At 50.6% G+C, this 27,701-nt stretch overlaps 1 protein-coding gene across 2 annotated transcripts in view; it reads left to right on the top strand.

The window, feature by feature from the left end:
• The window catches only part of LOC147446217 (uncharacterized), a 41,998-nt gene that overhangs the window by 3,543 nt on the left and 10,754 nt on the right, over positions 1 to 27,701 (top strand). The window lies entirely within an intron of this gene.

Raw genomic sequence — 27,701 nt, 5'->3', positions numbered from 1 at the left:
ATGTATTAAAAGTATTATAATGTTCCACTCAAAGATATAGAAATACTGTATTGATGTCTGCGAAAGGCCCTGTTGACCTATGAGACAAACAGTACAAAACGATATCCCTGTAAAGTATCATGCATGAACTAAAAAGGAAAAGTGGTAGATGACAGCATTTTCATATATTTTTCTGACGCTCAGCTGAAACTGTGGATATAGAGGCTCCCTAAAGGCATCCTAGCCCTAGCATGCTATAGGTGTACAATATGCTCCCTTTGGAAGAAACTACTCCCTTTTTGAGGATATACTAGGGTTAAGGATAAAATACATGGGAGAGATGGCAGTTGTGAGTGGAACTGAGTAAGGGACCCGGCAATGCCCCTCCTCTCGCAATGCCGTGTATCTGGTATAAATCTTGGCTTCCTGTTAAGAGGGTCCAATGTTGATGCCATGGGCCAGGCAAGCTAGTCTCCGTTGGGCCCGAGCCTTCAGTGCTCCTCTTGAGGTGAAACCCTGAGTAGGCCTTGCCCTTGATAGCCATTGCTATGGCAAATTATCTGTCCACAGGCTTGTGTCTCTGTCTACTGTTGGGGCTGCTCCTACGTGGTAGCTATAAGACTGTCCTGATGCCTGTGCATCTCTAGCAAGTAGAGATTGGGGCATCGCTGACCCTCCAATCACATGATGCAAATGATCGTTCCAAAGCCCTCCCTGAAGAGGCAGGGTAATCTCCCTCTGATATTATAGTATACAGGGCATCTACGTATAAAATGCTCCTTTGTGACTTGGGCTCGTTGCTGCTCCTGCGCGTCCCCCTCCCCCCCCTGCCTGCTCCTGCTCCCCCGCGCCATAGCCCCCCCTTCGCCCTCGCCCTCGCGCTGCCCCTGTTGCGCGCTGCCCCCTGCCTGCTCGCTGTCCATCCGCGCGCACTGCTGAGCTTACACCCAGCCTGCGCGCAGCCCAGCCAGAGTGCAGCCCCGCCTGCTGCCCCCCCTCTTGTTCGCTGCCCGCTGCCCTCGCCGCTCCCCCCCCCCCCCCCCCCCTCCGAAGGCCTCGTTTGAATTGCCTGGCAGTGGATTCTCAGTTGGTTTCTCCTTGCCGAGCTCTCAAGTGTTAGCCTTCTCGTCCGCCCTTCTCCTTCAGAGCAGCAGACACTAATGGAGGCTCATGCTCCACCCCGGAGGGACTCCTCCGAAAACCCCTCGCCGGACACGGCTGAGCCCACCATTCGACTTGCTCTCTCACCGACAGAGCAAGCGAGCCTAGCCGCAGAGGTAGAGCGTCTGCAGGCGACCTCGGTCATTTGCAAGATTCTCGGCACCCGGCCCAGCAGAGGAGAGCTGCGTGACCTTCTCCAGGCCCGCCTTCTCGCAGAGGTGGGCAAGATCTTGGATGTCCAGATTCTCGGACGGGGGTACTACGAGATCGAGTTCGAGACCTCCAAGATGGCTTCCAAGGTCATAGCTATGAGTCCACTGGCCATCCGAGCATCACGCACCCACTTTCGACAGTGGCGACATGGTTTTGACCCGACTTCGGATGTGCTAGTAGAGGAGGCAGACATTCCCATCTCAGTCTGCTTTCCGGGTTTACGGAGGGAGTACCTACCACTTCTCTCCAGGATTGGCTCCGCCATCGGGACTGTCCTGGAGACACCTCGTACGGTAGCATCAGTAGCTACCAAGGCGGCTGGCATCCCCTCAGTTCGAGTTTTGGTCAGAGATACCCACACGCTCCCGAAGGTCATCCTTCTGCCTTGGGTGAGTGGGGGTTGGTTTAGACAGTGTGGAGTACTCGGGTCTTCCGAACCAGTGCTTCATTTGCAGACAGATGGACCACCTAGCGAAGGCCTGTCCACGGAGGAGGCCACGACCTGCACCTCAACCTCAGCCCCAGCTTGCCAAGGCTGGCCCGCAGCCACAGCCAGCGGCACAGCGCACAGATTCAGAGTCACCCTCCGAGCCTGGGGCTCCAGCGGAGGAGGGGTGGCAGCAGGCCCGTGGCCGTCGACGCCAGGGGCCACAGCGACAGCCTGACACTCAGAGTGGCCCTCAGGTGCCTACTCAGCAGCAGTGGGTTCCCATGGGGAACCGATTTGGTCCTCTTGAGCAGGAGGAGCCTCCTACGCTAGCCTCCACCTCCGCTTCACCCTCGCTAGCCGCCCCCCCTTCAGAGTTTCCCTCCTCCTCCTCATCCCCCCCCCGCCCTCTGCTCCCGTCCACTCCCCACCTCGCCCCTCTTCCTCTTTCGCCCCACCCCGCTTTCCCCCCCCCCCCCCCTCCCCCCCTTCCCCCCTCCTGCTCCAGTTCCACAGTCGACTCAGGAGACTGGTCCCTCGCCGGCAGCTAGGAGATCTCTTGGCAACGCCTTTGCCACGAGTCGCCTAGCAAGAGAGGGTCAGTCCTTCTTGCGGCCCCCTCTGCAGATTCAGACATCTTCCCTTGCAGCTATCCCTCGTGGTCTGACGAGCATTGACCTCCGACGCCGCTGGGATTTCTTCGACTACGGGTTCACTCGCTTTCTCGGCGATTCCGCAGCAGACCACGAGGCAGCCTGCTTCAGGGTCCATGCTTTGTTCCTCGCTGCTAGGGGGATAGAGGCCTTGGACTCAGCAGTTGGTTTCTCCTTCCCCCTCTGTGGTAGGACCGAGACAGAGTGGTCCCTCGACTCAGTGGTGGGATGGTTGCATACACAGGTTCTCGAGTTCTCTCACCACATGGGAGAACTTGGAGTTACAGATTTACTGCAAACGTTGTGGCCACTGGCCAAGTTTGCGGTGACACCCCCAGACTCAGTAGGATGTAGGCACATTGTGGTGTACTTTTTTGCTGATACGCAGTGTTTGCCTTGCTATGTATACATTCATGAGGACTCCTGGACAGAGGAGGTTGCTTTACGCACGGCTCGCTCTGCTTGGGCTTGGACTAGGCACTCACTACAGTCTCGCCTATCTAGAGGACGCTTGGATGCGGATTACTCCCCATCCAAGCCAGCCTCAAAGATAGCCCGTCTTGTTGCTGCGGCAACATCTGTTCTCTCTCGCTCCCCATGAGGATCGTCTCGTGGAACGTGCAGGGGCTAGGTGGGCCCCAGTTTCAACGACAGCGGGGCCGATTGCGTCAGGAGCTTCAGCGTTGCCTTGTGGGAGGAGAGATTGATCTCCTTATGCTACAGGAGCACCATCTGTCTGAGAGCCGCATTCGGCGATGTGGTCAGATTTTGTGTGGACGATATGATACCTTTTGGTCAGCTGCTTTTGGACCTGGAGGCATCCAGGGTGGGGTATGTATGACTATTGTGGACTCATTGCTGTTAGGGAATAAAGGCCTAAGTGCCTTGTACTTATAACTTATAAGTTAAAAAGACTTATAAGTGAGGGGGCCCAAGTGTGAATGGCCCCCTAGTCACTTACTCATATACTCAAATGTGAAGCCCAAAAAATACACCAGCGTGGCTTTTTCCCAAATCCAACGAGCTCTCTCTCTCTCTCACGTTTTTCCTGCGCAAGCCTCTTCTGCGCCACTCTCCCCTTCTCGTTCACTCTCATTGCATAGAACAGCAAGTGGGCTCTCTCTCCTGCTCCCCCACACATGGTATCAGAGCTTTAGGGTTTCCAAGAGAGCCATCTTCGCAACACAGATCAGAATTCTGTTTTTGCTCGCTGCGGGAAGGATATTCAACCGTTTTCGATCAACTCTGTCGCGAAGGGATCCTCTCACCGTGTAGAATCGACCTCCGGTGACAGTTTCCCCAAAATTAGGGTTTCAAAAACTGGCGAACAGCAGCCTATTTCTGCTGAAATTGACCAATTTCGGGGTCCATTTGATGCAATTTCATTAGGGCAAGTCTCACAGGTCAATCTTACAGGTGTTTCCACCAACGAGGTTCTGAAAATTCAGCAAAACAGGTGTTTACAGGTCTGATTTTTGCCCTAAAACAGGGAATTTCAGCAAGCAAATGATGTATACACCTTGTGGAAACCTTTGGTAAGGGTTTGGCAGTGAATGTACGCCGTTTTGGGGTGATTTCGCATGAAATTTGCTCGCTGTTTTTCTGTAACAGCAAGCTGTTTTTTGCCCGATTGCGCACATTTGGGCGTGTTTAGGTCGGCAAAACAGGGTTTCAGTGTTTGCAATCACTCAGAATGGCTTCTAGCAGTGAAAATGGCAATTTGTTGCACATTCGCAAGCTTGAAGGTGCCCATAACTTTGCTATATGGAAGAAGCAATGTTATAATGTGATGTTGCAGAAGAAACAGGCGAAACCTATTAAGTTACAGGGTGTGAAACCGGTTGATATGGAGGTTGAAGAATGGGAAGAAGTGGACGAGTTGGCTCGCTCCACGATCATGCTTTCGGTGTCTGACAATTTACTCTTCAATGTAGAGAATGAGCAGACAGCATGGGGCATGTGGAAGCGTTTAGACGAGTTGTATGCACAGCAGAGTGCTGCCAGTAAAGTGTATTGGCTTAAGAAGCTTATGGATCTCCGCATGAAGGAGGGCACGCACATGTCAGTGCACCTCAATGAATTCAATTTTATTTTCAGCCAACTGACAGAGCTGAAATTCACGATTGATGAGGAGTTCAAAGCTACTTTTCTGCTATGCACATTGCCCGAGAGTTGGGATGTATTCCGGACAGCTCTTAGTAACTCAAGTGCGTCACTTAAGTATGCAGATGTAGAGAGTTCTCTCTTGATGGAAGAGATGAACAGGAAGAACACCACAGGTGGGTCTTCTAATGCATTGCACTTGAGAGGCAGGTCTCAACAGAGGGAGAAATCTGACAGTAAGGACAGGGCACGCAGCAAATCTCGTAGGAAAGATGTTGTGTGTCATCATTGTGGAAAGAAAGGGCATTATAAACGGGAATGCTATGAGTGGAAGAAAGAGAAGAACAAGGGTGCTGAAACTGATGCAAAGGACAAGGGAAATGCCAAGAAGAGCACTGTGTTGATTGAGGAAATCAATGTTGCTAGTAGTTGTGACAGTGACAACAGCACTGATGTACTCAATGCCTCTTCTGTGGATGCACATACCCTTGCTATGACTTCTGATGTGGACATGCATACTTGGATTCTTGATTCAGGTGCCTCCTTTCATGTAACACCTCATAGGGATTGGTTTACACAGTACTCAGGTGAGGTGCAGGGCACTGTTTATTTGGGAGATAACTATGCATGTGACATTGCAGGTATTGGCAGTGTCCAGTTTTCCTTTGCTGATGGTATGACTTTTGTTTTGCACAAAGTGCGCCATGTGCCACAACTCAAGAAGAGTTTGATTAGTACAGGGCAGCTAGATGATGCAGGCTATCACACCACTTTTGGTGATAGCAAGTGGAAAATTTGTAAAGGGGCCGGGATTGTAGCCAAGGGTTGTAAATCGGACACTTTGTATCCTTTGCATGTATCTAGTGTGCGTGACCATGTTGTCGCCGTAACCGAGCAGCCAAGTGTCTCTTTGTGGCATGGCCGGTTGGGACACATGAGTAAAAGAGGAATGGAAACTCTGTCTCGTTGTGGTTATTTGCCGTGTTTGAGGTATGCTGATTTTTCTCATTGTGAGCACTGTATTTATGGTAAGCACAGTTCAAACACCGCACAAAAGGTCTCTTTCTTTGAAGTCTGACAGGTTAGACTTAGTGCATTCCGATGTATGTGAAATGCCACAGTTGTTCTTAGGGGGAAAGAAATATTTTGTCTCGTTTATCGATGATGCTACACGTAAGGTGTGGGTGTATCCAATACGTGCTAAAAGCGATGTTTTGGATACTTTCAAGAAGTTTCTTGCGTTTGTTGAGAATCAAACTGACAAGAAGCTTAGGTCTTTGCGCTCAGACAATGGGGGGGAGTATGTATCAAAAGCATTTATTGACTTTTGTGCTACTAAAGGTATTAAAAGAGAGCTCATGGCTCCTTTTAATCCCTCTCAGAATGGAGTTGCAGAGAGGTTGAACCGGACTATCCAAGAGAAAGTTCGGAGTATGCTGTCACATGCTGCATTACCTCATGGTTTTTGGGCAGAAGCTGTGCAAACAGCTATTCACTTGATTAATCGCTCACCTAGCAAGGCTTTGGGTGGAAAGGTGCCTGAGGAGGTGTGGTCTGGCAAGCCACCCTCATATGCACATTTAAGAGTGTTTGGTTGTGAGGCCTATGTTCACATCCGGAGTGAACTGCGCACCAAACTAGAACCAAAGTCTCATAAATGCATTTTCCTAGGATATGGTGAGGATGGTGAAATGGGGTATAGATTATGGGATCCCGCATTACGGAAAATCATACGCAGCAATGATGTCATCTTCAATGAGAATTGCATGCACAAACAGCCCACAAAGGTCGAGGAAGTGCGCCGGGTTGTTTTTCGTGAAGATGTTACATATGGACAGCCACGAAGGCCCAATGTTCAGCAGCCTTTACATGCTGAAAATGGTGCTGAAAATCAGCCATTAGCTGCTGAAAATCAGCCCCAACAAGTTGCCATTGATGCACCACAGGTAGAGGAACAGGTTGATGCTCCTAGACCGCCCATTGTTGCGATGCAACCGGCTGAACAGCCTGCTGTTTTTGATGGTTTACAGGCTGAAAATCCACCTGTTATGGATCATTGGGTGCGTAGGTCTACTCGGGTGACAAGGCCCCCCGATAGATATGAACCGTCTTTGGACTATGTCATGCTTACTGATTGTGGTGAGCCGTCTTGCTATAAAGAGGCTATGCAACGGGAAGACAGTAAGAAATGGTTCAAAGCAATGGTTTCGGAAATGCAGTCTTTGGAGAAAAACCATACATGGGACTTGGTTGATTTGCCTAAAGGGCATAAGGCTCTGCCATGTAAATGGGTTTATAAGACCAAGGTCACATCTGATGCTTCTTCTAAGTACAAAGCACGTTTGGTTGCTAAAGGATACAAGCAAAAGCATGGTGTTGATTTTGATGAGATTTTTTCTCCTGTTGTAAAGCTTGCCACATTACGTCTTGTTTTAGGCCTGGTTGCTTCTGAAGATATGGAGTTAAAGCAAATGGATGTCAAAACAGCGTTTTTGCATAGCGATTTGCTTGAGATGATCTATATGATGCAGCCAGAAGGTTTTGTGTCAAAGGGGCAAGAGAAGAAAGTATGTAAACTCTTGAAGAGCTTGTATGGTTTGAAACAGTCTTCCCGTGCATGGTATCACAAGTTTGATACATTCATGAGGTCTCAAGGATACAAAAGAAGTAATTCTGATCACTGTTTGTATATCAAAACGGCAAGTGATGGATCTCTTCTATTGCTGATTTTGTATGTTGATGACATGCTTATTGCGGGTAACAATGTCACGGAGTTGGATGCACTACAGCAAAGCTTAAAGAATCGCTTTGACATGAAGGATCTTGGTAATGCTAATCATATTTTGGGCATGCGTATCTCTCGCGATAGACCTAACAGGCGTCTGTATCTATCTCAACGAGATTATGTTAATAAGGTGCTCCATCGTTTTCATATGGATGGGGGAAAGGCACTTGGTACTCCGCTGCCTCCATATGTAAAACTGACTGCACATGACTGCCCAAACACAGATGATATGCGGGCTGAAATGGCCAAGGTTCCTTATGCATCAGCCGTTGGCAGTTTGATGTATGCTATGGTTGCTACACGTCCGGACATTGCATTTGCGGTGGGAGTGGTAAGCAGGTACATGAGCAATCCTGGCAAAAAGCATTGGGAAGCAGAGAAGTGTATCTTGAGATACTTGAAAGGCACTAAAGACTTGTGCATTTGTTTTGGGAAGAGTGAGACATCTGTGTATGGCTTTACAGATGCAGATTTTGCTGGACATCCAGATTGCAGGAAGTCTACCTCTGGATATGTGTTTACATTCACAGGAGGTGCAGTTTCTTGGATTTCTAGACTGCAAAAATGTGTTGCTTTGTCTACCACTGAGGCTGAGTATGTGGCTGCCACTGAGGCATGCAAAGAAGCTTTGTGGCTCATGCGTTTGGTAGAAGAGCTTGGTATTAAGTCACCGGTTCCTGTGCTACACTGTGATAGTCAGAGTGCTATTATGCTTGCAAGGAATCCTGTTTTTCATGCCAAGACAAAGCACATAGAGGTGAAGTATCATTTTATCAGGAGTGTGCTTGATGACAAGAGCATTACACTTGTCAAGGTGCACACAGATGACAATCCTGCAGATCTTTTGACCAAGAGTCTTCGAGCAGAGCGGTTTGCATATTGCCGTCAGATGATGGGTGTTGGATGAGTAAGTGCATGATCAGCTGTTGTATCATAGTTAGCTGATTCTTTGATCTCCCAAGGTACATTGCCTTTAGGTGGGAGGTTGTTAGGGAATAAAGGCCTAAGTGCCTTGTACTTATAACTTATAAGTTAAAAAGACTTATAAGTGAGGGGGCCCAAGTGTGAATGGCCCCCTAGTCACTTACTCATATACTCAAATGTGAAGCCCAAAAATACACCAGCGTGGCTTTTTCCCAAATCCAACGAGCTCTCTCTCTCTCTCTCACGTTTTTCCTGCGCAAGCCTCTTCTGCGCCACTCTCCCCTTCTCCTTCACTCTCATTGCATAGAACAGCAAGTGGGCTCTCTCTCCTGCTCCCCCACAATTGCAGCTGGCCATTGTGGGCAGAGGGATTATTGTGCCATGCAGGGCTCAGTGGATTACTATGCAGGTTCAGGGTGGCCTTGTGGGCTTCCTGGGACTTGAACATCTATGTGCCCAATGTGGCGAGTGCTCGTGTAGAGTTTTGGTCACAGATTGTTGAGTCTTTGCCACAGGCTGACCATTGGTGTGTAGGGGGGGACTTCAACATGTTGGAGGACCCTTCTGACAGGATTGGAGGCAGCCATGCTACTGTGCATGGAGTCGAGTTAGCAGCTTGGGAGAGGTTGTGTATGACTTTGAGGGTCTCGGATACATGGCAGCACTCTGGCTTTGTGAGGCCTCCAGAGAGTCTTGCCTTCTCTAGGTCGGACCGCAGAGTGGGTGGAGTGAATCTATCGCGGATAGATCGCTTCTACACTAGTGACCACTTCAGTGACTTGGGGGGATCAGTGGGCATCCTGGCAGGTACATCCTTCTCGGACCATGCACCAGTGATCCCTACAGTGGCAGACAGGCAGAGGAGTGGGAGCACGATGCTTCGCATCTCATAGCGGGTCTTGTTGGACTCAGCACTCAGAGAGAGGGTAGAGGCTCTTTGGACAGAGGGCATGGACAGCCAGGCTCTACGTGCAGAGAGTGGCCTTAGGCCTAGCTCAGCTTAGCCACTTTTTTCTCCAGGAGTCTCTGGCTCGACGAGCTGCAGCGAGAGAGGAGGAGCAGCGTCTCAGACGAGGCATTGCTTCACTACAAAGGATGCAGGAGCAGCATCCAAACAGTCCATGGTTGGAGGAGCAGTTACAACAGGCTCGACAGGAGCTTGCTTGCACAGAGGAGAGGCGTCATGAGTTCGCCTTTCACCGACAGGCATCTCAGTGGACTCAGGTGGGTGACAGAGTGACAGGTGCTTTTTTTGAGACAGTGGGACCTCGGCACTCGCATGCCAAGGTCAATCAGTTGAGGAGACCCGATGGGTCAGTTGTTTGTGAGCCAGAGGATATGCGTGCAGTTGCTACTGACTTTTACCGTGAGTTACTGTCGGTTGAGCCCCAGTCAGAGCGGTAGGATGCATGCAGAGAGCAGGTTTGGGCACAGATGCGTTGTCTTGTGACTGAGGAGATGCGCCAGAGACTAGAGATGTCTCTTCAACTTGAGGAGCTGCACACGGCTCTTAGGGCCCTACCTCGTGGTAGCTGTCCAGGTGAGGATGGGCTGACTCCCAGTTTCTTCTTGGAGTACTGGGACCTGCTTGGCCCAGATCTTTGTAGTGTCTTTCAGTACATTCTGCACACAAGAGTGATGCCGGATAGCATGAGTGAGGGCTTGATTTACCTCATTCCAAAGGAGGGTGGCTCCTTGGATGAGATTCGACAGTGGCGCCCCATCACCATCTTCAACTCAGCCTACAAAATTCTTGCCAAGGCTTTGAGTTTGAGGATTCAGCCACTTTTGGAGAGCCTTATACATGGGACTTAGACAGGTTTTGTCAAGGAACGCAGTATCCTTGACAACATCTTCACTTTCTGGGAGGCTTCTGCCCTGGCACGGCTCCGTGGGGAGGACCTTGTGATTCTTCTTCTCGATAGAAGGCATACGACAGAGTTGACTGGGACTTTCTAGAGGGCACTCTACGTAGGATGGGTTTCTCAGATGCTTGGATCAGAGGGGTGTAAGCTTTGTACAGACAGGCTCACAGTCAGGTGCTTTTGGCAGGAGGTAGAGGTGAGCGCTTCATGCTCACACGATCTGTCAGACAGGGTTGTCCTCTTGCCCCCTTTCTCTTTCTGTTCTATGCGGAGGCGATGAGCAGATTTTTGGTGTCACAGTAGGTTGGTCTGAGGGGCTTAGCACTCCCTTTACGGGGAGATGAGCTTCTGGACGTTGAGTTTGCCGACGACTCAGCCTTGTACTTAGAGGGCCAGGAGGCCAATCTACACAGATGTGAGCAGGCTTTGGAGACCTTCTGCTGCGCATCGGGCGCACTGATCAACTGGAGAAAGACAGTGGCTTTCTCGGTTGGTAGTGCTCCAGCCTCCTGTGCCAGATTGGATGCCAGGAGAGGGTTTCAGGTGGATTCCTCCAGGGATTGCAGTTCGGTACTTGGGTTGTCAGGTTGGTTTGGACTTGTCCCCCGAGCAGCAGATTGCTCCTCTTCTCCTGTCCATTAGGAGAAAGCTGTTACATTGGAGCTCAGCACGACTTTCGCTGGTTGGTAGAGTAGTAGTTGCCAACCAGGTGTTGTTGGTGACTATGTGGTACATCACTTCTTGCTGGATCTTCTCGAGTTCTTGTATCAGCCAGGTAGAGAGGCTGATCAGGAACTTCCTTTGGTCAGGTCGTGACACTCAGATTGCCCGAGCCAAGGTGGCTTGGTCGGTCATCACACTTCCTTGTTCTCAGGGAGGGCTTGGGATCATTGATCCAACACAGCAGAGCAGAGTCCTTCTTGGGAAGTTCGTCGTCAGAGGACTTCTTCCAGGCGAGGAGTCCTGGAAGGAGTTCTTGCTGCAGAGGCTTCGTGCCAGGGTGCCTCAATCAGGAGGCCCTTGGCAACCTTCGACCAGATGGATCTTTATAGAGTTGCGCCGAGTTGGTTTGAGTAGGAGACTGGAGGACCGATTCACTGTGAGTCTGCTTCGATCTTGGGAGCTCTTACGGCGTGGCCTAGAGCAGAGACAACCGACGTGCACGGAGGAGTGCCTACGGCAGCCCCTCGTCTGGAACCCCATGGTTAGCACTCAGAGAGGCTACTTGGTTGGGAGAGGCCTCATGTTTCTTGGGGTCCCATGGCAGCAGGTCCAGCACGTTCTCTAGGTGACTGGCTTGAGTTCACAGGTTTGTCTGAGGAGGTGCAGGGTGTCCAGCTACAGGGCTTGAGAGGGGTGCAGAGCATGTGCCAGGACATCTCAGAGTCAGTTCTAGCTGAGTGGCTCACGCCTCTCGAGCCAGTAGCACCCCGGTGGATTGGAGCCTTCACACGACTGGAGGTTCTCATTTCAGTCAAGGCCTGCTCAGAGACTGTCCCAGCCCTGTTTTTCGAGCTTCAGGGTGGGGGACGATTACAACGAGTTGCAGTAGAGGCCCCGCAGGTAGCAGAGTGTTGTTTCCAGAGGATCCGAGTTGTGGGCATCTGTGGGATGACTTGCGTCATAGACCCTAACCCAGCAGCTCTTGAGACTGGACACTGGAGGCTATGGGCTTAGGAGTGTTGTCCACTGGCACGAGTACAGTGGGATCCTGGTGAGTGGCTATGGAGGGACCCTTTCTCTTCTGCAGATCGCCCGGGAGTCCCCTTCTTTCAGTACACTGTTCGGCTTGGACGTCATATACTTGCAGCACAGAGAGTGACCCGCCCCGTTGCGGCACGTCATTGGCAGGAGGGCGGCCTCACAGTCGAGTTCTTGGCAGCCTTTTGGCAAAGGCTGTGGGACTCCAGACAGCCGAGGCGCGTCACTTTGTTCCAGTGGCTGGTTGCACACAGAGCCACAGCAGTAGGGAGATGGCTAGTGCATAGTGGTCTCTTGGCTGCATGTGCAGCCTATGACCAGTTGGTGGAGAGTCAGCGTCACTGTCTTTGGGACTGTCCCTCGGCCCAGCAGGTGTGGCTACGAGTTCTTCGGCTGATGCCTGCCCTCTCCACGGCTCGAGAGTACACTTGGGGGGCAGCGGCTTGGTCCACCCTCACGGGCCCGGCACTTCAGTTTGAGCTATCTTCCACCAGCAGGATGATAGTGATGCAGGGGGGGCGACCTACACTCAAGCCTGCTACAGAGATTACTCCACAGGAGTGGTGCAGCGAGAGAGAGGAGTGTTGGGAGCTCATCAGTGGCCTAGCTCTCTGGTTCATCTGGCGGGCCCGTTGTTTCCGCATCTTTGAGGCTTGCCCTGTGCCACCAGCAGAGACTGTTCGTGACTTTTGGCTAGAGCTGATCCATACTCTGAGAGGACAACTTGAGGGACTACAGGGCAGCTCTGACCGCATGCGGGAGCGCCGCGAGGCTTTCCTTGGACTTTGGCGCCCTGGGCCTTTCTACACCATAGTCCAGGGGGTGCTTAGATGGCACTACCGTCCACCTGTGTGGCTCTTCCCTCCTCCCATTTCTTGATTTAGCCTCATTGTATATATGCTGTTTTTTCATTGGGAGAGTCTCCCCATCATGCTTGTTGTAGCCCTCTCCTGCAGAGGTGGATGTAGCCCTATGGGCAGTTTTCAGTAACTAATAGAAGGATCTTTTTCTCGGAAAAAAGAAAAAAAAAAAGCTCCTTTGTCGTTGGCTGTAGTCTGCACAATCTGCAAGTTCTGTCAGCTCGGGGAATGCTACTGCCCAGTCTCAACCTTGAGTCTTATGTAAGGATTTTCGAAGCCGGCCAATGATGCTCCTCATGGCATGTGACATGCACATCTCCATATACCCTTTTCTTTGAATGAGCCCTTGCTCTGTAATCTTCAAGGAATGATCTCTGTAGAACATCACCTTCGTGGGTAAGTAGTGGAGTTGGTCGATCTACGCATCTCTGCCTCACATAATCCTGTATCAGATCACATCACTTTTGTCTTCGAGTCAGACAGGTGTATATGCGGCGCGTGTAGATCATTCACACTGAAATGGTAGTACTCTCTCCATATCCAGGCTATGTCTGGCAAACCACCTCTCTACTGTTGCATGCCATGTGCCGGAGAATCCTCCCAAGCCCTCTCAATGATCCCATCTCTATTACTGCTCATCGCTTCAACTCTATGAAGGAACCCACACTGTCTGAAGAAGTGTCTCAATGACCATGGGATGTGCGTCAAACTCAGCTCCCACTATGTCATGTGGTACCAAGGGTTTGCTGTGAATCATCCTCGATAGCATAACAACCTTAGGCTTCTCTATTTGTCTCCAGTCCTCTCGTGACAATCCTGGGGCCCATATCAGAGCTGCATATGTTACAGGCTTGGACACTCCAAGCGAGAAATCAATAGCAACACATGGGCAGAATCAGCAGCCAGCGTGAATTCCAGGCTGTCCATACAGCTGCCATGTCATTAGTTTTTAGGCTATCTTGTGTGTGTGTGTGTGTGTGTGGGTCCAGCTTTATTTATTGTCTGTGTCACTTGGTCCCCATTGGACAGGGTCCCATAAGTTGACGAGAACTCCTCTTTAGAAATAGGCCACTCGGCAAGATTTTGCAAGTTGGTAAAACTTCTTATGCTTCTTCTTCTTCTTCTTGTGCTACTTCTTCGCTTAGGGTTGAGGCCCCTCGACTGGGATTTGCAAGTCGTCTCCGTTCTTCAGTGGCTTGACAGGTTAGCAGTTTGTGACATCCCGCCTTCTTGAAACAAAGTAATCGTCCGCGATTACAACATATCTGCAAAACAACTCAAGCTAGCTAAAAAAATTTCGAGGGACATTTTGAGGGACAATCGGTTTTCTCATTCCAAATTGGAGCTCTTGATATCCTGGATCATTGGTTTCCCAAAAAAATCTCAATGCCGCCTCCATCGATGCTCTGTAGTCTTCCTTAGTTGTGGGCGTTTCGATCTCCCTAGCTCGGTGGCTCTGTCGATCAGCGTGCCTTTGGTGCGAAGAGATTGTGGGCTCTGCTGTGGTAGTAGCCATAGTTACCCGGAATGGGAAATCGGAACGTGAACGGGGAACGGCAACATGCATGAAATGCCATTCCGTGTTTTGAATACTCACGTCTGAAACACGGAACGGGAATCTGGAACGGAAATCGGGATGAGAACGGGGAACGGAGCAGTGTGTAGGGAATGGGCGGAACATAGCCCAAACGTTCCAAAACGGCGTTCCGAACGAGTCCCGTTTCCGAAACGGAGTCGGAAACGGAACACCATTCTGGAACAGGGTGTAACCGGAATGGTGTTCCGGAACGGGGGGAACAGGGCAGAACGTGAGGCGGAATGGCGAAACGTGGGATGGAACGGGCAAAAGAAGGCATTTGGGGGGTAGATGTGGGGATGTTTGAGGGACATATTCGGGGCAGTTTGAGGGCAGGTAGATTTGGGGGTAGTTTTGGGGTTGTTTAGGAGTTGATTTGGGACTAAGCGGAATGGAGGTAATTCAATCCTCACTTTAGTCTACCGTTCCGGCCCCGTTCCCATTCCAAGCCTTCCTCCTCCTCCCTGTTCCCGTCCTGTTCTGGACCCTCCCGTTCCCGTTCCTTGTTCCCGTTTCGGGTAATTATGGAACGGAGACCTGAAAATGGCCATTCCCTGTTACTATGGTAGTAGCTCCTCTGGTCGTCCAATGTCTGGTCTAAAGAATTCGATGATTTGTCTCTGAGTCTGGCTAGCCTCTCCTCTCATCAGGCTCTCTCTGTGTCTGTGCAGCTCGAGCAAAAACAAACCCAGGCATCTCTGGTCTTCGTATCCCATGACTCTGGAGAGTGGTCCAAAGCCCTCTCTGAACAAGCAGTGGAAGCGGCCTTGTATCTCATGTAGACTGGGCGATGGCATGTGTAGTGCAACTCTGTCTTAGGCTCCATGTGACATAGGGGGCATGTCCTGGCCTTTGTTGGTACTTCACTGAATCTGCGGGTCTCGACCCGAAGCTGGTGTGAAGATGTGCGTATTTTTTCAATAGCACATCGTATCCCCTGAGACAAGTGGGTGTCCATGTATCGGGTCTCATCACAAAGCCGTTCTCTGCAAGCTGGAGAAGATGCTCTCTGTAGAAAGCCATCTTCGTGCCCAGCTCCTGTGCCAGCTGTATCCATGTCCTCCTGTTGTCTAGCTTAGTCAGGTCTTGGCGGATGAGCTTGGTGATCTCGGACTTTGTAAACATCCAATGAGTATTGGAAGGGGGGCAATCTGTCTATGCTGAACCCATGTGCCTGAAACCATGATGTCATCTCCCCATACCAACATGCTGTAGCCTGTATCTCCTTGCATGGCTCACTGTCGAGAGGACTCAAGTGCTAGGCAGGCATATCTATCTCTGAGAAGGTTGCACAGGTGGTGTATGAAGGAGACTGATCTGTAGCGCCTCAACCACTAATGGGGGGGCTGCTAGCTCTGCTTGGATAATGTCACGTATAATATCTGTCTTTGGGGAATTCCCATAGGCGGTGTATGGAGGAGACAATGAGCACCTTAACCACTAATGAGGGGGCAGCTAGCTCTGCTCGGGGGGGGGGGGAGAGAGAGAGAAATGAAATGTTATATTAATGTCTTCAAGAGGCCAAAAGTGACCTATGAGACCAAAACGTCATAATTAGTGAAATGTTCAAGAGGCCAAAGTGACCTATGAGACCAAAACATTATTGGTGAATGTGATGCATTGTCCGAGTACAAAAAGTACAAAGAACTGAAAAACTGAAACTGAGACGAAATAGGTGGGGAGAGGGGGAGGGGGGGGGGGGGGGTTGATGGTGTGAGGGCTGACATAATGGGTTAGTTGATACAAAGCTGAAACAAAAGAGAGAGAGAGAGAGAGAGAGAGAGAGAGAGAGAGAGAGAGAGAGAGAGAGAGAGAGAGAGAGAGAGAGAGAGAGAGAGAGAGAGAGAGAGAGAGAGAGAAATGAAATGAAATGAAATGTTATATTAACGTCTTCAAAAGGCCAAAGTGATCTATGAGACTAGAAAGTTACAATGTGGTGGATCTGATACAAAGTCAAAGTCAGGCTGCTACCAGGTACCCTCGGGGAGGCGGGCGCTGGGAGCTTCCCCGAGTACTGCGATCGACAGCACCCCAGAAAGTGGGGAGCGGGGCCCCGCTGGTCGCTGCTACGGTGAACCCGAACTCACAGAAACCGGGAAGGACGGGATGAACCAGTGCGTAGCGGGGCAGCAAAACCCATTAGCTATGGCTGAGACTGGACGCCCCACAGTTAACTCGGAAGGGCAACCATCTGAGGAGCTGAGGGGCGGGGGCATAGACCAAGATGGAACGAACTCAACAAGGGAAGTACGGTACATTGAGGTCATGAATGCCGATCAACTTCAACCTAACAGGCTAAGATCCTTGTCGGTACCCGAGATTGACCCGGTCACCGCCCCAAGCAGGCCGGCTAGAGAGGAACGGGTAATGATGAGAGGCAGGCTTGGGAGGGGTGTTTCAGAAGGGACGGTTGGCAAGCTGTGCATCTGGGGCGCTAATGAACACACCGAAGTGTCATTCAGCAAGGCCTTGAGGCGCGCACTGAGATCAACCTCCCTGTTTGCAAGTATTGAGCTTTTGGATCGATTCCTTAACATTCGGACGGGGAGCACCCGCTTTGATGTTTTCACTTCTAGTAAACAAGCAGCCCTAGATGTCCTCCAGGTCATCCAATCGGAGAGTAGGCTTAGGTGGTTTGCTAAGATCTCGCTTCCTTTCGCTAGGAGAGATAGGAACCGTTTGAGGCCGGCGATGGAAGTGGTGAAATCGCCGATCTTTGCCACGCTTAACATTAATGGACTCCGGTCGAAGCGGGGGGAGTTGGAGTACATAATGTTACAAAAGACTTGGAATGTGGTGGGTCTCCAAGAGACTCGACTATTTCAGGGTGCATGGCCCCTTAGAATGGCGGGGTATTCGACATTCCAAGTGCCAGGGTCTGATAAACCAGGAGCCAGGGGACTTGTGACCTTGGTCTCCCAGGAGCTCAGATCCTTTGAGTTGGGAATGTCGGACGTAAACTCCTTGTTTGTTCAACTCTTCCCTTTAAATATGAAGGACGGTTGGATTTATGGAAATGTTTACGTCCCGCAGAGGCAGTTAGTGGATGAGCGAGCAGACGTCTTAAGTACGTTAGCTTCGAAGCTTCGTAGGTTGGGCAGAAAGGGCCTTCCTCTCCTGATCGGAGGGGATTGGAATCTTAGACGGCGCCCGATGAAGAGATGGCTGGGGAATGAGGACCTTGATTTTAAGATTGTCCAAACGAGAGGCTCTGGACTCTCGTATCACTCTTCCCGTGGTAAAGGACGATCAGACATTGACTTCTTTTTGGCCAATGATCTGGCCCTTCAATTCCTCGGCCATGCCGGTGTCCAGAGATCGGTGGATGTTTCGGACCACTGGCCTGTTAAGGTGAAGTTGGTGTGTGATGCGGTGTGTGCGGAGCCTCCCCCACCACCCCCCCCCTCCATTGATGCAACTAGAATTGAGCCTGCGGCTCAACTCTTTTTACACCACAACTTCTGGGATTCCCTACCAGAAGCAGCGGAGGAGGGGGAGATCACGCAGGCGGCGGTGAACCGTCAGTCGAAGAGCTTTGAGGAGGCAGCTGAAAGAGTCTCTCGAGATGTTGGTGCGTTCTCCGTAAGGCCCCCCAAGAGGCCTAATAGAGGCTTTAGGCTAGACCCGAGAGCCCGGAGATCCATCAACCGAAGACGGGAAGCGTGGAAGTCTCTGCGGGATGCAGAGAGTGATTCCTCTAGGGAAGATAGGGCGTGGAGGAAGTTTGTTGAATGCCGAAAAGAGGCGCGAGCTGAAACGAAGAGAAGCGAGAGAGAGGCTCTCAAACGATTCATGCTCAAGAGCGTCGAATTGGCAAGACGCAAGGAATGGTATGCTTGGTGGAAGCATATGAAAGCTGTTCTAGGGGGGAGCAGAAAAGGAGGGCCCGCTCAACCCCTAAGAGACCAGAACGGCGAGCTGCAGGCGGACGAAGAGAAGATCCGAGACATTTGGAAGGATCATGCTTCTCGCGTCTTCGCCGATCCCTCCGGACACAGCAAGGACCCAGAACACTGGCAAAATCATGCTGTGCGACTTTGGCCTAGAATAGAGGACATCAATGACTCTATTAAATGGACTGAAGTTCGAGAGGTATGCCGCAAGATCAAGCGGCATAAAGCAGCTGGGATAGATGGCATTCCCCCTGAATTTTTCAAGATCCTTATGCAAGACAAGGGAACTAGATCGGATCGATTTAAACCAAATACAGACATGGGAAGAGCAGTCTTCAAACTGCTATGTACTTGGTTTGATTCAGGGAAGTTGCCGGAGGCATCATCTACCTCGGTAGTGGTGTATATCCCGAAGAAGGGTGATCTTTCTAATCCGGACAACTACAGAGGGATTTCTCTGATTCCAATCTCTCTGAAGCTCTTGACCTCACTTGTGATCAATAGGATCTCAGTGAAACTTGAGGAAAGAAACTTCTTCTTGCGTGGTCAAGCCGGATTTCGGACTCAGGAGGAGTGTGTGGCACAAGTGATTGCCTTGAAAGAGATTGTGCTCAGACGAAAGGTTGTTAAGAAACCGACGTTTGCGGCATATATTGACTTTGAAAAGGCGTACGATACAGTGCCACACGAGGCGCTCTTTTTAAAGATGGAAGCCATAGGGATTGGAGGTCGCTGCTTGAATTTCTTTCGAGCCTTGTACCAATCCTCCAAGGTCAGAGTGCGGGTGGGAGCGAAGTTGAGTGAGGAGGTCCAAATCGCCCGTGGCGTGCGTCAAGGGTGTCCCGCGTCGCCTACTCTCTTTAACATATTCATTAATGACATCTTGGATGAGAGTGCGACTGACCTTGGTGTGGCTATTCCAGGCCTACTCCTGAAGATCCAAGGCCTGCTTTTTGCAGATGATTTAGTTTTATTTGCGGAGTCTAAGGAGGAGTTACAGGCTAGTTTAGATAGATTGCATAGTTGGGCGGAGAAGTGGGGGATGAAGTTCGGCATAAAGAAATGCCAGGCGACCGTGTTCAACGGGGACCTTGAGGAACTTATTGCCTTCAAACCCCACATCGGACCTGAGGAGATTCAGGTAGCTTCGGAATATAGATACTTGGGCATCTTAATAGACAGCGAAGTCTCGATCGACACTATCCTTAAAGATAGGATTGAGAGCGCACGTAAGTCCTTATATGCTCATAAACACCTTCTATGCTCTAAGAAAATTCCGATGTGGTCAAGGTTGGCCTTTCTCAAGGCGTGCGTCTTCCCAGTGGCGACTTATGGAGCGGAGATTATGGGCTCACATGACATGAGGAAGTTGAACCCATTAGAGACGCTTATAGCAACTGGAATGAGGTGGGTAGTCGGTAAGGCCGCGAAGTCGAGTTCTGTGGCAGCAGCAACTCTTCACCGGGAGTTAGGGCTCCCCCCCGTACCAGCTTACTGTGCAGGACAGAGGGTACGAGCTTTTACCAAGTACGCAGGTCTAAAGACTTGGATTGCAGATTTGGTTAATAATATACCAGAATGGAACCAATTCAAGAAGTGGACCTGGTGTAAAAGGACAAAGTTTTGGGGGCAGAGGTATATCAACGGCGCTTCTGTCGAAACCGCAAGGCAGGAGAGCTGGAAGCTCTGGGAACACTCACATCAATGTGTCTCCCTTGATCCTTATATCGAGAGGAAGTATGAGGACACGCGTGGATACCTTTACAGGCAGAGCATTGGGAAGAACCCCGGTGGGATGGAGGAGAAAGTCTTGTTACTAGCAAGAGTGGATGGCTTAAGGCTTAAGGATAAGATTGAACGGGCGCAGTCGAGGACTTGCCCGTTATGCGGAATGGAAGAAGGCGCAAGGTCACTTACGCACTTGTTGGTACAGTGCCCTGAGCTGGATAATCTCAGAAGCTCAATACGACCCTGTTTGGAACATGCTAGACGGCTGTTAAACAATCCGAGCGGTGAAGATACCGAAGTGTTACTCCTGGGAGGGGAGATTAGCGGAAAGCGATTGCCAGGATGGGTTGTCCCCCGTGGGGCCCATAATGGTCGTCGTGGACCGCAGCTGAGGAGTGCCTATGCGGATAACGTTGCAGCATTCCTCTGCGGGGCCGTTCCGCGATACTACAATGCTCTGGCCCGTGAGGGTGTTGAAAGCTCGTAGGGCTTGTAGTTATTGCGTACGGTGCGGTCCCGCCTAACATGGTCCTGGGGCTTTCCGAGCGGGCCTTGGTGACCATGGTTGGCCGGATCGGGATGCCTCCTTTGAGCCGACGCCCACCTTGGGTATGGCAGTCCTACCGGACATCCGCTGGACGGGGGCCTTTTTCTACCAGGCGAAAATCCTGGAGTACCTGGGCAAGATTCAATACGGTCTGTGAGTTACAAGGGTTTGTCCCTCTCTCTCAGCCTTGGTCCTTAAATGCATCATTGAATTCGTTTGGTGATTTCCCGACGTTACCCTCGGGTGGCGTGACTAACAAGGGAACATGGACTGACTAACATGGCATGAAAAGACTTTTTACTCCCCCGAGGGGGAAACTTGCTTCCATTCCCCGTTGACATGCCACGATACGGCATGGAAGCGCTTTTCCCTTTGTCGGCAAGTCCGCAAGGTAATTTGTCTTTGACTCGTTTGCGCGCACGCGAAGCAAAGGCAGCTCCTTGCGGGCTTACCGGCTCTAGCCCAAAAAAGTAAAAAGTAAAAAGTAAAGTAACAAGATGATAAAATGACAGAATGAGAAAAAGACAAAATAAAATACTATGGAATCCTAGACTGCTGGGTGTGGACTAAGCAGCTAAAACAGTTAGCTGGGATAGCTAGATCATAGGAGATCCAGCATCGGTCGTTGGCGGATCTCATCAATCTCCTCCATGAGCAGTAGTCTGACCGGGCGTCGTGCATGTCGAGCCAAAGTGACCCGAATCCTTTGATGCAGCCTCTGTCGATGCTGTGTAGTCCTCCTTAGTCGTGGGTGTCTGGATCTCCCCAGCTCAGTCGCTCGATCGATCAATATTCCCCTGGTGTAAAGCGACGGGCGTTGCTGTGGTAGTAACTCCTCCGGGTGTCTAGTGGCAACTCTAAAAAAGTCTGTGATCTGTCTCTGAGACTAGCTAGCCTCTCCTCTCATCAGGCTCTCTCTGTGTCTGCGCAGCTCCAACAAAAACAAACCCAGGCATCTCTGATCCTCGTACCGCATGACTCTAGAGAATGGTCCAAAGCCCTCTCTGAACAAGCAATGGAAGCGGCCTCGTATCTCGTAGTAGACGGGGCAATGGCATGTGTAGTGCAACTCTGTCTTAGGCTCGATGTCACATAGGGGGCATGTCCTGGCCTCTGCTGGTACTCCGTTGTATCTCCCAATCTCGATCGGCAGTTGGTGTGAAGATGTGCGTACCTGGCCAATAGCACATCGTATCCCATGAGACAGGTGTGAGTGTCCATGTATCTGGGCCTCATCACAAAACCATAAGCTGGAGGAGATGTTCTGTGTAGAAAGCCACTTCGTGCCCAGCTCTTGTAATGGCTGTATCCATGTCCTCTTGGTGTCTAGCTGAGTCAAGTCCTGGCAAATGAGCGTGGTGATCTCGGACTTTCTAAGAGTCAGAGAGGGCGCATCCAGTGAGTACTGGAAAGGAGGCAATCTGTCTATGCTGAACCCATGCGCCTGAAACCATGATGTCATCTCCCCATACCGGCATGCTGTATCTCCCTGCATGGCTAACTGTCGAGAGGACTCAAGTGCAAGGCGTGCATATCTGTCTCTGGGAAGTTCCCATATGCGGTGCATGAAGGAGACAGATCTGGTGAGCGCCTCAACCACCAGTGGGGGGGCAGCTAGCTCTACTCGTATAATAGCACGTGGTACTGAAGCCTTGGCCCTAATGAGTCGCGAGATCATAGAGACCAGAGGCTTCTCCATGTCACCCCATCCATCACTGCGGCCTGTCCCTCCTGTGATGGTCCATTGAAGGTCCCCAAACCTCAGCTCCATAAAGCAATGCAGAAGCCACCAAAGTGTCAAAGAGCCAGAGCTTCGTCCGAGGCTCCTGAAACTAGACCTGTGAACACATCCTTTCCAATCTACCCAATGCTGCATGGGCTCTGGTCAATCTAGTCTCTGTTGCCTTCCTCAATGAGAATGCCGGCCCACTAAAAACCACTCCGAGGTAAGTGTAAGCATCTGTATACTCCACCTTCTCCTGGCCGTATGTGAAGGCGGGTGCTGACCTCCTGATCCACTGTGTGGTGGTATTAAATACCATGACATTGGTTTTACCAAGGTTGACAGACAAACCACTTTCTTGGGCAAACCTATGCAAAGCATCCAGGTGACGTTGCATCCCCTCCGGAGAGCCAGAGATCAAAACAATATCTTCAGCATATAACAATAGTGGAATCCATGTCCCTGCTAGCTGTGCACCTCTATCACCATCTCTCTCAATGTAGTCAGAAACCTTGTCTACATACATACCAAATAGAGTAGGAGAGAGCGGGCAGCCCTGCTTCACCCCAATAGTGGAGTAAACCCGTGTGGATAGACTCTCTGGGGTGCGTACATGCCCAACTACTGACCTGTATAATGCCATGACCCCCCAAATGAGCTCTGTGGGTACTCCCATCTGCTGTAATCTGCGCATCAATCTAGCTCTGGGCACTGTGTCAAATGCTTTACGGAAATCCACAAAGCTGCAATAGATTCGTCTCCCACGCGATCTGCCCTCCTCAATAATGGCTCTGAGTGTCAAGATATGGTCAAGAGTCGAAAAACCCCTCCTGAAACCTGCGTGCCCGGCTGCGCGTATCCCCTCCCTCTCTACCCATCTACTCAGCTGCTGTTCAAGAATAGATGCGTGCAACCGTGCGAATGTGTGTCCAATCATGATAGTGCGATAGTTCCTAGGCTCCATAGGGTCTCCCGACTTGAAGATAGATACAATAGTAGATAGGCTCCAAGTATCAGGCAAGCCCTCACACATGGCACGGTTAAACATAACTGCTAGAAGCTCTGCTAGTAAATCTGTGGCATGCATGAAATGCTCAGCCACTAAGCCGTCATGATCATATGCTCTCCCAGTCCTCATCTTGTCAATGGCCTTCCTCACCATCTCAGCGGTGAAAAAAACACGTGTGTGTGGGCATGGATCGGGGGGGTCGGGAAGGGGGGGCTGCTCAGGAACTGTGTACAAAGATGATGCATACTGGCCCCAAGCCTTTGTAGAAGCGATGGCAGGGGGGAGGGGACTGCTCATGAAAGAGCCTCCACGCCTCACGCGAGTGCTGACTCAAGAATAGCTGGTATAGATCCTGCTCTAGGCGAGCCAAAAATGCCCTCTTCTTCCGCCACACTAGGCATCGGAAGTCAATCTGTGACTGCCTGTGAGTGATGTCCCCCACAAGCACCTCCCTTTGAAGTCTAGCTCTACTGTCCCGGCATTCCTCATCATACCAACTGTTCTGGGGCATGCTCCCCGAACGGCGTCTTTGCTCAGACTGGGTATGTGGGTATGCCTCTGCTGCTGCTGCATCATGTAGTGTCTGTGCCAGTATAGTGGTAAGCTCCTCCAGAGGTCGCCTTGGCTCCTCTGTGCATAGGCGTCTGTAGATCCTATCTATGTAAACTGAGTCCGTCTCCTGTGTGAAGGTGTAGCGAGTAGGGGCTGCTGCCGGTAGCCTTTGTGCTACACTAAATCGAAAAGAGACGGTCAGCGACACAAGAGCATGATCCACTGCCACACCAACAGGTCTGGGTCCAACCATGAGGTCCTGGATATTAGAGATGAGGCTCGGTTGTGCCATGACATAGTCCACTGTGCTGGCTCCATGTCTGTGTGGGAAGCATGTGAAGCCTCCCGAAGCAGGAAACCTCTGTAGGCCATTCAAGATGGCCAGTCCATGTGCGGTGCCCATGTCTATCAGGTGTCGCCCATACTCAGTATATTCCGCATCGTGTGATAGTCTGGACAGGCCCGTCTCTACAACATCTAGCTCTCTCAGCATCTCCTCTGAAGTATCATAAAACACTGTCTGGTGATGGGCAGTCCTAGCATTGAAGTCCCCTAGAATGATAATGTCACCATCTCTAGAGAACTCCCATATGTCATCATCCAAAATAGAGAAGGGGGACTGTCCTCTGGGTGATGCATAGACTGACGTACTCGGGGGAAAGTAGCAAATAGCAATGTAGAGATATCTGCCTGTCTCTGCTTTCAATCTCACCCACATGTACCTAGCCTGCGGGCTATATGTATCAATGGCTGCAAATCCTCTCTAAATAACACTGCCACTCCCCCCGAGCTCCATCCTCTGTGTTCTGAGCGTGTCTCCTGTCTGTAAGCTGTCTCCCATCTGTATCCACTGATGTGAGGCATGGATTGCCCAGGGGCCTGGTGTGTCTCAGAGTAGAAGATGATGTCTCTTCCAGTAAAGCTATCCTCAAAAGCACCCGCATCAAGACGCATGGATCCATTACAGTTCCAGGCGCCACTTTGAGTGTGGTCCCATAAGTCTCACACCGTCATGTGGAGCGTCGCTCCAGTATTACCACTCTTCCATCTCGGTTAAAGGCAATCTTACCTTTTCCCCTTGCTGCTCTAATCTCCGGCATTACTTCTTGCATATGGGCGATCTGCGAGAGGGTAAGATCATCCCCGAGAAAAATGCCCGTCTCTTTAAGAGTTGGCCTTTTCTTCAAGGACTTCTTCGCTTCCATGGAGGGAAGACGGAGGATGATTGCCCTTTCTTTTGAGGTTTCCCCAGTGCTTCCATTTTTCTTTATATTGCCCACTCTCCAAGCTCTTGTGTGCGTCGGTTCATGAATCCCCATCAAGGCCATGAGTTCTTTTACCTCTTCGTCCACATTGCCTTTGTCTTCAAGACCGCAAATTATCACATGTAAAGCGCGCACATGTCTTCTTTGCTCCTCCTCTAGTGTTTGATTAATGATAGTGGGTGTGGACGTGGACGTTATCTCCTTGCCTTTTCCTTTCTTGGCCACCTCGATTCATTTCTCGGCTTCATCCGCCTTCTGCTGAGTTTTTGTAAGAACATCCACCCAAGAAGTCATCATCTCTTTGTGTTGCTCTTCTCCCTCTTTAATGGCCCGTACTTGCTCCTTGATCGTGTTGATTTCTTCGAAGACTGAGGGTTGAAATTCACCCTCTTCCAATGTGTTGCTTGATCGTGCTTCGGCGAGATCTTTCTTGAGCGATGCAATCTGAGAGAGAGAGAGAGAGAGAGAGAGAGAGAGAGAGAGAGAGAGAGAGAGAGAGAGAGAGAGAGAGAGAGAGAGAGAGAGATGAAATGAAATGAAATGTTATATTAACGTCTTCAAAAGGCCAAAGTGACCTATGAGACCAGAAAGTTACAATGTGGTGGATCTGATACAAAGTCAGAGTAACAAGATGACAAAATAAAATATTATGGAATCCTAGACTGTTGGGTGTGGACTAAGCAGCTAAAACAGCTAGCTGGGATAGGTAGATCATATAAGATCCAACATCGGTCTTGCTGGCGGATCTCATCAATCTCCTCCATGGTTAGTAGTTTGACCGGGCGTTGTGCATGTCGAGCCAAAGTGACCTGGATCCTCTGATGCAGCCTCTGTCGATGTTGTGTAGTCCTCCGCAGTCGTGGGCGTTTGGATCTCCCCAGCTCAGTCGCTCGTTCGATCAGTATGCCTCTGGTGTAAAGCGACGAGCTCTGCTGTGGTAGTAACTCCTCCGGGTGTCTAGTGGCAGCTCTAAAGAAGTCTGTGATCTGTCTCGGAGATTGGCTAATCTTTCCTCTTATCAAGCTCTCTCTCTGCGTTTGCGCAGCTCGAGCAAAAACAAATCCAGGCATCTCTGATCCTCGTACCGCATGACTCCAGAGAATGGTCCAAAGCCCTCTCTGAACAAGCAATGGAAGCGGCCTCGTATCTCGTAGTAGACGGGGCAGTGGCATGTGTAGTGCAACTCTGTCTCAGGCTCGATGTCACACAGGGGACATGTCCTGGCCTCTGCTGGTACTTCGCTGTATCTCCTAGTCTCGATCCGCAGCTGGTTTGAAGATGTGCGTATCTGGCCAATAGCACATTGTACCCCATGAGACAGGTGAGTGTCCATGTATCTGGGCCTCGTCACAAAACCATCCTCCGTAAGCTGGAGGAGATGCTCTTTGTAGAAAGCCATCTTCGTGCCTAGCTCCTGTACTGGCTGTATCCATGTCCTCTTGGTGTCTAGCTGGGTCAAGTCCTTGCGAATGAGCCTGGTGATCTCGGATTGTGTAAGAGTCAGAGAGGGCGCATCCAGTGAGTACTAGAAAGGAGGCAATCTGTCTATGCTGAACCCATGCGCCTGAAACCATGACGTCATCTCCCCATACCAGCATGTTGTATCTCCCTGCACGACTAACTATCGAGAGGACTCAAGTGCAAGGCGTGCATATCTGTCTCTGGTGAGTTCCCACATGCGGTGTATGAAGGAGACCAATCTTGTGAGCGCCTCAACCACTAGTGGGAAGGCAGCTAGCTTTGCTCGTATAATAGCACGTGGTACTGAAGTCTTGGCCCTAATGAGCTGCGAGATCATAGAGACCAGAGGCTTCTCCATGTCCCCCCATCCATCACTTCGGACTGTCCTCCCGTGATGGTCCAGTGAAATTGGACCTGTGAGCACATCCTTTCCAATTTACCCAATGTTGCATGGGCTCTGGTCAATCGAGTCTCTGCTGCCCTCCTTAGTGAAAATGTTGGCCCACTGAAAATGAAACCGGCCCGTAGGGCGGTAGGCGTTGGCTTTCACCCGAAATTCTTTACTTTAGACACACACACTGAGCACTTTGCAGGGAGAACCTGCGACGGGAATTAACACTTGAATACACACACGACTCGGAGCTAGAATGCCCCGAGCAGACACCGACAACCTGTAGGCCCCAAAATTGGCGCCCCTTTCGGTATTTCTTTATTCTTTAGGAGGGTAAATTACAAGGTAAGGTCCTGGGAATCCTTCACATGTATCCACCTAGATACCATTTGCTTTGGCCAAATTTCGGCAGCATAACAGCCCCAAAACTTGCCAGTGCCTGCTTTGGAGCAGCAGTTAGCTACCCCTGTTCCTGCTCAAGGAGGCTCTTGCCTCAGCACAAAAGCATGAACCCACACAACTGTACATCAGTCAAATGAGTAGCCCTCTTGTGGGGCATCACATAACTGCACGTAGGGGAGAGAGAGAGCAGTGTGTAGTGTGCAGGGCATCACTCCTAGCACCACATTGTACATGAGAGGGAAAGGAAGCACTCCATAGCTCTTAACCTGTGACAAAAGCTGAAATGAGGCCTCTCCCAGCATAAAATTCAGCGCCACTTCTTCTGCAAGAGGAAAGTGCATGAAAATTCGACACTTGGCGCATTTACAAGCATTTGCCCGTTTTGGGTTCGCCGCTTAAAAATATCCTGACCGGTTGCCCAGTTGACTTCGCGGCAGAGTTATAAAATGTTCCCCTAGTCATACCAGAGGTAATGACGCGAAC

This window comes from Adiantum capillus-veneris, chromosome 12, assembly GCF_014529385.1.
Source record: "Adiantum capillus-veneris isolate H3 chromosome 12, ASM1452938v2, whole genome shotgun sequence".
Classification (NCBI taxonomy): Eukaryota; Viridiplantae; Streptophyta; class Polypodiopsida; order Polypodiales; family Pteridaceae; genus Adiantum; species Adiantum capillus-veneris.
The sequence above is the reverse complement of the archived record's forward strand: the minus strand, read 5'-3'. Positions and strand labels throughout refer to the sequence as shown.